The sequence below is a fragment of the Erythrolamprus reginae genome, chromosome 3 (genome assembly GCF_031021105.1).
Source record: "Erythrolamprus reginae isolate rEryReg1 chromosome 3, rEryReg1.hap1, whole genome shotgun sequence".
Lineage (NCBI taxonomy): Eukaryota > Metazoa > Chordata > Lepidosauria > Squamata > Dipsadidae > Erythrolamprus > Erythrolamprus reginae.
The window spans coordinates 129,064,017-129,073,721 of NC_091952.1; positions in this window are offsets into that span (position 1 = coordinate 129,064,017).

A 9,705-nucleotide genomic window follows, 5' to 3' on the forward strand; every position below is an offset into this window, starting at 1 on the left:
TGGAGTTTGCGTGTGGGCGGCGGGGAAGACCCGGGGAAGACCCAGGGAAGGTTCCTTCAGCCACCCAACAGCTGATCTGCTCCGCAGCGCGGCAGCAGCGAGGAGCCGAAGATGGGGTTTCCCCGTTGCCCAGGCAAAGGGGAAACCCCAAGATCGCTTGCCGCTTGCCCGTTCGCCCGCCCGCCTGGCTGCTCGCTTGCCGCTTGCTTGCAGCGCGGCAGCAGCGAGGAGCCGAAAATGGGGTTTCCCCGTTGCCCAGGCAACGGGGAAACCCCATCTTCGGCTCCTCGCTGCTGCCGCGCTGCGGAGCAGATCAGCTGGTGGGCGGCCGAAGGAACCTTCCCTGGGTCTTCCCGCCGCCTAGGCAAAGGGGAAACCCCAAGATCGCTTGCCCGTTCGCCCGCCCGGCTGCTCGCTTGCCGCTCGCTTGCCGCTCGCTTGCAGCGCGGCAGCAGCGAGGAGCCGAAGGTGGGGTTTCCCCGTTGCCCAGGCAACGGGGAAACCCCATCTTCGGCTCCTCGCTGCTGCCGCGCTGCCGAGCAGATTAGCTGGTGGGCGGCCGAAGGAACCTTCCCTGGGTGCCGCCCGCCGCTCGAGAGCAAGAGGGGGAGAGATAGGCAACGGGGAAACCCCATCTTCGGCTCCTCGCTGCTGCCGCGCTGCCGAGCAGATCAGCTGGTGGGCGGCCGAAGGAACCTTCCCTGGGTGCCGCCCGCCGCTCGAGAGCAAGAGGGGGAGAGATAGAGAAAGAGAGAGAAGGAAAGAAAGATGAGAGAGGGAGGAAGAGAGTGTGAGAGAGGAAGAAGCAAGATAGAGAAAGAGAGAGAAAGAAAGATGAGAAAGGAAGGGAGTGACGTCATCGGGTGGAAAAATCGCGATATAGCGTTTCGCAATGATCGAGATTGCGAAACTCGGGGGATCACTGTATTAACAAAGAAGCATATAAAACCCTATCATATTTAAAAACCAAACAACACATACATACCAAACATAAAATATAAAGAGCCTGGGGGAAGGTAAAGACGACAGAGGATTTCACATACAACATCCCTTACTAACAGTAAGGATGGTAGTAAGGATGGTACCGGTGAGCTTTAACGAATTTTAGCTAGTAAATCACAAGTGCATCCAGTTTTACTCCCAAGAATGTTTCAGCTATTGTAAAGAAGATATAGGATAACCATATTGGCAGAATCAACAAAATGAAGAAATGTGACACTTCATTTTTTCAAGGTCAAGTTGTTGCCATTTGTTGTGTCAAACATATTTATCAAAGGGCATTTTGGGAGTGGGGGAATGTTACTGAGGATCATGAGTCAGAATCTAGTTAATCCATTAGCTGCCTTTGTTGTTGTTCTTGGGTCATTTGTTGATGTACCAGCTTTGGAATGTAGGGAAGGGACCTACAATAGCTGGAAAAATCTAAACGGCTCTAATTATTTGCAAAGGTATGATACTGAACTACTAAACTAGTTCAATCATTCAGCTTAGCACTGGCATGCCTCTTGGGTAATGACCTATAGCTACAGTACTTAAATGTTACTAATTTTTTTAGTCACTGTTTATCACATGTTTATCGTGGAGTAGTGGGATATCTTAATGATATTAGTCATCAGAATAACTAAAAAAATATGTTGAGATCCTAGAAAGAGTGCAGAGAAGAGCCACAAAGATGATAAGCGGTCTGAAGATTAAACCATGTGAACGATTGATGGAATCTGTATATCTAACAAAAAGAATGATTGGGGAGATATGCTAGTCTTCCAATATTTGAGGGGCTGTTGTAGAGGAAAGGATGCCAACCTATTTGGAGAAGAGGTATTGTCCTGAGCTCAGGACAAGATGTAAAAGTAGTCCTTGACTTATGACCTCAATTGAGCCCAAAATTTATGTTGTTAAGTGTGAGGTTTGCCCCATTTTTGTGACATTTCTTGCCACTGTTGTTAAAGGAATAACTGCAGTTGGTAAGTTAGTAACCCAATTGTTAAGCAAATCTGGCTTTCCTGTTGACTTTGGTTGTCAGAAATTCACAAAAGGTGATCACATGACCCCAGGATGCTTCAATGGTCATAAGTATGTGCCCGTTGCCAAGCATCTGAATTTTGAAGACAATGAGCATGGGGATACTGCAAATGTTGTAACTGAAAATTGGTCATAAGTCACTTTTTTCAGTGCTGTTGTAACTTTGAACTGTCGCTAAATGAACTGTTATAAGTCAAGGACCACCTGTAATGAGTGGAAGATAATTAAATTCCCAACAGTGAGAATAATTGGAATGACTTATTTCTAAAAGTTGTAGGTGCTCCATCATTGAAGGTTTTCAAGAAGAAACTAAGTAGCCAGACTGGGATAGAGCAGTGATGGTGAACCTTTTTTTGCTCAAGTGCCAAAAGTGCCCACATCCATAATGCAATGCCCTCCCCCCATGCATGTGTGCACAACCTTGTTCTGGAGTGTGGGGAAAGGCCATTTGCCCTTCCCAGGCTTCAGGAAAGCTTCTGGAGTCTGGATGGAGAAAAACAGACCCAAAGGGCCTACTGGAAATTCAGAAATGAGCTTCTGGTTGGGTCGTTGAGCCATTTTTTGTCCTCCCCAGGCTTTAGGAAAGCTTCTTGAAGTTTAGAGAGGGAGAAAATGGCCTCTCCCCAACCCCTAGAACAGTGTTTCCCAACCTTGGCAGCTTGAAGATATTTGGACTTCAACTCCCAGAATTCCCCAGCCAGCGAATGCTGGCTGGGGAATTCTGGGAGTGGAAGTCCAGATATCTTCAAGTTGCCAAGGTTGGGAAACACTGCCCTAGAACACCGAAAATCAGCTGGCCAGCCTGTACATGTGCACTGAGGCTGACATAGGACAACACTTTGCATGCCCTCAGATATGGCTCCGAGCCATAGGTTCGCCATCATGGGCATAGGGTTTCCAGCTTGGATTGGGAACTTGACTAGAAGTTCTCCAACCTTCTTATTCTATGTTCTAATCTATTCTAAGCAAGTTCCCCTACAGCATGTGTGATTGGTCAACCTCTTTTTTATGACCTCCAGGAAAGGAGAACTCACCACTGAATCTACTTCTTTGTAGTTATAGTTCTGGTCTTGCACTCAGTAATAGAATGTAAGTCCACTCCCTCTGCAATATGTTAACTCTTAAGATATTTGAAGACTGCTATCGTTCTTTCAGCCACCTCTACTATAGAATAAAGATGCCTCCATCTTTTCACATCCTTATATGGTTTGATTGACATCTTGGTTGTTCTTTTTTTCAACTTGCGCCAGTTTCTCACAGACTTTTAAAAACAGTGTACTCAAACCGGGTACACAGAATTGGTGTTCTCAAATCAGGACAGAATAGAGTAGAACTATTACTTCCTGTGATTTAGGCTCCTGTTAATATATCTCAGCATATCATTAGCCCTTTCAGCATCGGCATCCCTCTGCTAGCTCATATATTGCTTGTGGTTACAAGAATACCCAGTTACAAGAATACCCAGATCCTTTTTCATTAAACATATATCAAACCGAGCCTTGATGATCTTACACTTGTGCCTTATATCTTTGTTCTCTAGATGCTGTTAAATTCCATTCTGTTCATTTCATCCCATAGCTCAAGTCAGTTTGGAATGCTTTATAACGTCTCATAAGTATTTAGCCAGACTTCCTAGCTTAGTGTCAATTACAGACTTGCTATGCATCCATCAACCCTGCCATTCAAATCACTGATAAAGATGACAAATAGCACAGGATCCACAATTTGAAGTTCTGTGGACCTTATTCAGTACTTCAATCCAAGCCAAAAATGGAGCTAATAAGGAGCACTTTGGTTGTCTCATTCAGCAGATTGTGAATCAATCTATCATACTTAACCGTATTATTAAGGAGAATATGATTTTTATATATTTTTATATATATTTATATATATTTATATATTTATTTAATTGGATTTGTACGCCGCCCCTCTCTGAAGACTCGGGGCAGCTCACAGCATATACAAAAACAGGACAATAATATAAATCCAATTAATACTACATTAAAAACAACCCTTCAATTCAGTTAAAAGAAAGTAAAACCTGTCAAACCAATCATTCAACACTTCATACTTAAAACATTCATTGATCAGGGGGAAGATCTAAAAGTCCCAAGCCTGGCAGCAAAAATGAGTTTTTAAACTCTTTCGGAAGGCGAGGAGGGTGGGGGCACTGTGAATCTCCGGGAGGACCTGATTCCAGAGGGTTGGGGCTCCCACAGAGAAGGCTCTTCCCCTGGGTCCCGCCAGCCAGCATTGTTTGGTCGACGGGACCCTAAGGAGGCCAACTCTGTGGGACCTCACCTGTCGCTGGGATTCAAGCAGCAGAAGGCGATCTCGGAGATAATCTGGTCCTATGCCATGAAGGGCTTTATAGGTCAAAACCAATACTTTGAATTGTGCCCGAAAACAGATTGGTAGCCAATGCAGTCCACGGAGTGATGGTGAGATGTGGGCATTTCTTGGAATGCCCAAGACTGCTAGCGTGGCTACATTTTGGACGAGTTGAAATGAACGCTCTTCAAAGGTGAACGATGATCTTTTATAGTAAGCAAAAGACTCCCACGTGCCCTGACTGTATCTGCCAAATGGACGTGCTGGTTCAGGATGGGTTTCAAATAAATAATTAAAAAGCAGCTGACAGTTTTGATGAATAACCTAAAATCTCAATAACTTACTTAACTGCTGTATGCAGTGGCCTCTCTGGGGGAATGATGAGCATCTCATTAACTGAGTCATTTAAAGCTAGATTGGACAACGCACTGGAAAAACTGTGGTAATAGCAATTTTAACTCTTGGGTTGGTACATTTGTAGCTTCAAGATATTAAATAAACATTAGCTCATTGTCCTCGCCTGAAAGGGTGAGTAAATATTATTTATTATGTTAACTTTATTGTCTTGCTTTTGTAAAAAAGGGGGAGAATGGGTTACGTAGCTTAGTCCTTCATAGTTCCTGGGCAAAAAGAAATACCAAAGCAGCAGCCAAGCTTTTTAATGGCTTTCCAGCCTGTTTATTAGATTAACTGGCTGTTCAGAGGATCCCAAGGAATAGGAATGTGAAGACATTTTTTTTAAAAAAATATTATGTAAAGTACATTTTGGTAATATACATAGATATAACACCGTTTATATACATGAGATGGGTACTAATAAGAGGGAAACATTAGGACAGAGGCAGTAGGCTCACTGGTGCAATTATGTACGCCCCTTACTGACCTCTTAGAAATCAGGTGAAGTCAACAGTGGATAGTCTTAAGGGTAAAGTTTTGGGGGTTTGGTGATAAAACTACAGAGTCAGTTAGTGAGTTCCAGGCATTAACTGCTCGATAGCTGAAGTCATATTTTCTACAGTCAGGTTTGGAGCAGTTTACTTTGAGTTTATATCTGTTGTGTGCTCATGTATTGTTGTGGTTGAAGCTGAAGTAGCTGTTGACAGGAAGGATACTTTACCGTGTTATAGCAGATGATTTTATGAGCTATGCGTAGGTCGTGTCTAAGGCAATGTAGTTCTAAGCTTTCTAAGCCTAGGGTTTCAAGTCTGGTTGCGTAAGGTATTCTGTTGTGAGTGGAGGGGTGGAGGGGTCTTGTAAAGTATCCCTGGATGCTTTCTAATGTACAGTATTTATGTCTGAAATGTGGTGCGGGTTCCAGATAGATGAGCTGTATTCAAGGATTGGTCTGGCAAAAGTTTTGTATGCTGTGGTCAGTAGTGTGATATTAACAACAATGCCTTTTTGGTGATGTTGTTGCAGTGGGCTTTAGCACTTAGGTCAGTTGATATGAGTATTCCAAGGTCTTTTACAGAGTGAGGGTTGTCTGCAAGATCTTGTCTTTTTATCTTGTATTAGGTGTTCTGATTTTTTTTGCCAATGTGTAGCACAGAGCATTTGTTGGTTGAGATATGGAGTTGCCAGATGTTTGAACATTCTGATACAAAGTCAAAGTCTTTTTGAAGAGTAGCTGTGTTATCGGTGGTGTTGAAGAGTTTTACATTATTGGCGAAGAGAATGCAGTTGCTTGTACTGTAATGTGATTGCAAAGGTCATTTATATAGAGTATGAAGAGTGTTGGTCCTAGTATGTTGTTTTGGGGTATACCACTGTTAAACTACACTGTTTATTCTGTGAGCTGCACCAAGTTTTCGGAGAAAATATAATACAGTAATAATAATAATAATAATAATAATAATAATAATAATAATAATAATAATAATAGCAGGAACAGGATTAGATAGGGTGCTCCCTATTTTGACCACTTGTCTGTTTGATAGGAACGCAATTATCCAGTCATGTGGCAGTCCAGAGATGCCGTAGGATTTCAGTTTTAGAAGTAGTTTATCATGAACTACTGGATCGAAGGCTTTATAGAGGTCTATGTAAATTGCATGTAATGATTTGCCCTGATCGAAATGTGTAGTCCATATGTTTTGCAGTTTAGGAATTGCAGGTTACAGGATAATTTTTTTTCTGAAACCAAATTGTTTGTTAGAGAATAGGTTGTTAGTTTCTAGGTAGAGGGTAATGGATGGGTTTATGATTGATTCCATGACTTTGCATGTGACGCAGCATAGAGAAATTGGTCTGTAGTTTTCTATTAGATTGAGATCTCCTTTTCGAAGATGGGATAACTATAGGTTTGGTAGGGAACTGGTCCTGAAGGATTTTTCAAAGATTATGCTTAGTGATTCAGCTATGGCTGTGGAGAACTTTTTTAGGAAGTATGCACATAGTCCATTAGGCCCGATTGATAGAGAAGGTTTTAGGCCACGTAGTTCTTTTTCAACATTGTCTTCAGTGAAGTCTATTTGTGTTAAATCATTGTGAGTATTTGTGATAGACTAGGGAATTTGGGTTTCTGTTTACAAAGACTGAGCCAAAGAATGTGTTGAAGATATTAGCTTTGACTGTTTCATCATAGCATTCTTTCGTGTTGGGTTCTTTAGTGGTGGGATGGGTCGTGAGTCCTTGAGTTTGTTATTTACAAAGCTGTAAAAGGCAAAGTTGGATTTGGTGTGCAGAAGGTTTTCCTCTTGTTTGTTGTAATAGTTGAAGCATTTCATCTTTATTTGTTTATTACATGTTTGGGCCCACAATTTGTTTAGCAAAGTATTATCAGCACTTGCCTTAGGTGATTTCCCCAGTATCTCACTTGGAAGCTTTCATGGAGATCCCTGGATTAGTTTAATAATAGGTTTAATTAGTAGTAGGGATCCATTAAGGCTGGAGGAAAGGACAGTCAGGGCTTGCCTCTGACTCATCAAAAGTATTTCTGGACCATCTACTGGAACTTGTTTGTCAGATCTTTTGCAGAGGGAGAGACTGAATGCTTGATGAAGTCACTTTTGAACTCATTTGAAAGAAGCAGCATTTGAAATGAACTGGAAAAAAATAATTACAGTATTACATAACTGAAAGAAAGTGGATATAATCTACTGTAACATTTGCTGAACCCACCCAGATCTGGGCTGTATGAGGACCTTCCCCGTCATTCCTTTTTGGTTACCCAGCATAGGGACAGAAGAGAGATTAAATAGCACCACTGCTGTTCACCCCTTATAATGTTTCAATAGTGTTACTATTATTATTGATAGCAATATTTTTGTAGTAAGCTATTATGAAATTTACTATGCTGCAAGAATTCTCTTATCCTACCAAAACAGTAGACAGCCCACCATATCAATTTTTCAAAATATGTGTTTTAAAATAAATTTATTTTTAAATAAGGTCGGGAACATTTTAAAAAAGGTACCGAAATGCTTATTTAATTTTATTTAATTTTCAAATTACTTTTCGAACTAACTTCAAGTTTTGATACCTAATTCTGGCTGTGGTAGTTTTACATCCATCGTTTTTTGTATCTTTTAAACATACTGTATGTACAATTAATATACCTCACTAGTAGTAGGACAAATTGGTGGTTTCAGCGTAACTGTTTTCTCGGGCCAAACATGTAGCTTTTCTCTTTAAATATGCTATTTGTAATTTTTATTTTGGAACAATACCCATGTAATAGGTGATGAGAATTTGTGTCATTCTAGTTAATGCAAATTCAGGCAACAGTATTTTATAGCTACAAGTTGCAAAGAATCTTTTTTATAACCAGTGATGCTACTGAGCTCAAGTTGTTTTTGCTTACAAATACTGCATTCTTCCTTTGATGTTCCAAGCTATTTCCCGGAAAACATTTTTTAAAGATTTTTTTTTTTTTAAAAACATTCCTTTTTATTTATATGGTTGCTATGGAATTTGGTTGAACTGCATGCAATTGCAGATTGTGTTAATAAGGTCGGGGGGGGGGGAGGTAGGGGACTCTGTATTCCAGCTAACAAAGATTAGTCTGTGTGTTTGTATTAGAATGTTGCTATGGAAGAGCATATGGTTTTATTTCATGAAGATTTGCAATGAAGTGGAAGAAAACCAGCATACAAGAGAAACAGATAAGAAATGACAATAAATGCCACACTGTGTCAATGTACAAATTGATTGCTTGGTCACAGATGATAAAGTAAAGAAATTACCATTTGGATTAGGTAGGCTGTTTTTCTGCTGAATTGTATGGTTGAGCAACCAACCTTTTAATTCTGCCTTGCCCCGTTTACATTAGAAATTACTTCGTCTTTTTAATACTTTGGTTGTTGAGGTCAACAGTTCCCATATTAACTATTTGAGCTGAAGATCCTGGTTGTATTGGGTCCAACAAGCTTTTTTTTTGCCATTTCAATGAAATGTTAACACAATCCTTACTACTATAAAAATATTCCTCCTTCCCAACACAATGCTCTCCTTCTGTAGAAGCATACAAGAACGCAGATACTCCTGCCTAATGGTTAATACTATAGCAGGCCACTGAAGCCTCCACTTTCTATTAATAGCCAAAGAAAGAGTGTATGTACTATTGTCTATATATAATGCTAAATCAGATGTTTGTGCTGAACTATGAGACATTGGCATCCTTCCAAGTCTGCTTTCTTCTGAATGGTAATTGAACCACAGATATTTCCATTCTGCAAGTTATCTTTATAGCAGGCCCTAGTGAGAAATATATACACACACACACACTTCCTTAATGTACTTTTTGATCAAAACAACATAAGCTAATTTATGGATGTTTATAGTCATTTATGAATGCTTAGACTAAGATGCAGATTTTTTAAAATCAATTTCTCATTATAACCATTATTGGCAGATTTCTGGAAATTATCAGAATTCCCTTCATAAGTTACTCTTTCTGTGATAAGATTCGGTATATTTCTTAGTTAATAAGCATATTCTCCAAGTGATGCTGGAAGAACGCAGTCATAACTATGAGGCTTCACAAACTGTTCAGGGAATATGTATTGTTTTAGCGGAGGAAGCATTGTCTCAGTATATAAAAAGCACATTAATTGTCTGCGCATAATCTCACTAAAATGGAGGCGACATATACCTCTACATACATATATCCTCTACATTCTTTAATGTACATTTGAGCACATATATCACAATGTCATGTAAACATATAAAATTAACTATGTGTAGTTTGCTTCTATAAGGTCAGAGGAGCAAAGAGCCATTCAGATAGTTCAGCAAGTGATATAAAATTATTTACTAGAATACTTAATAAAGTTGGAGCAGCTATAAGGGCTAATAGAAAAAAGCAAGAAACACTTGTAGCAATCTTTTTTTTTAATCACAGAGAGATGCTCA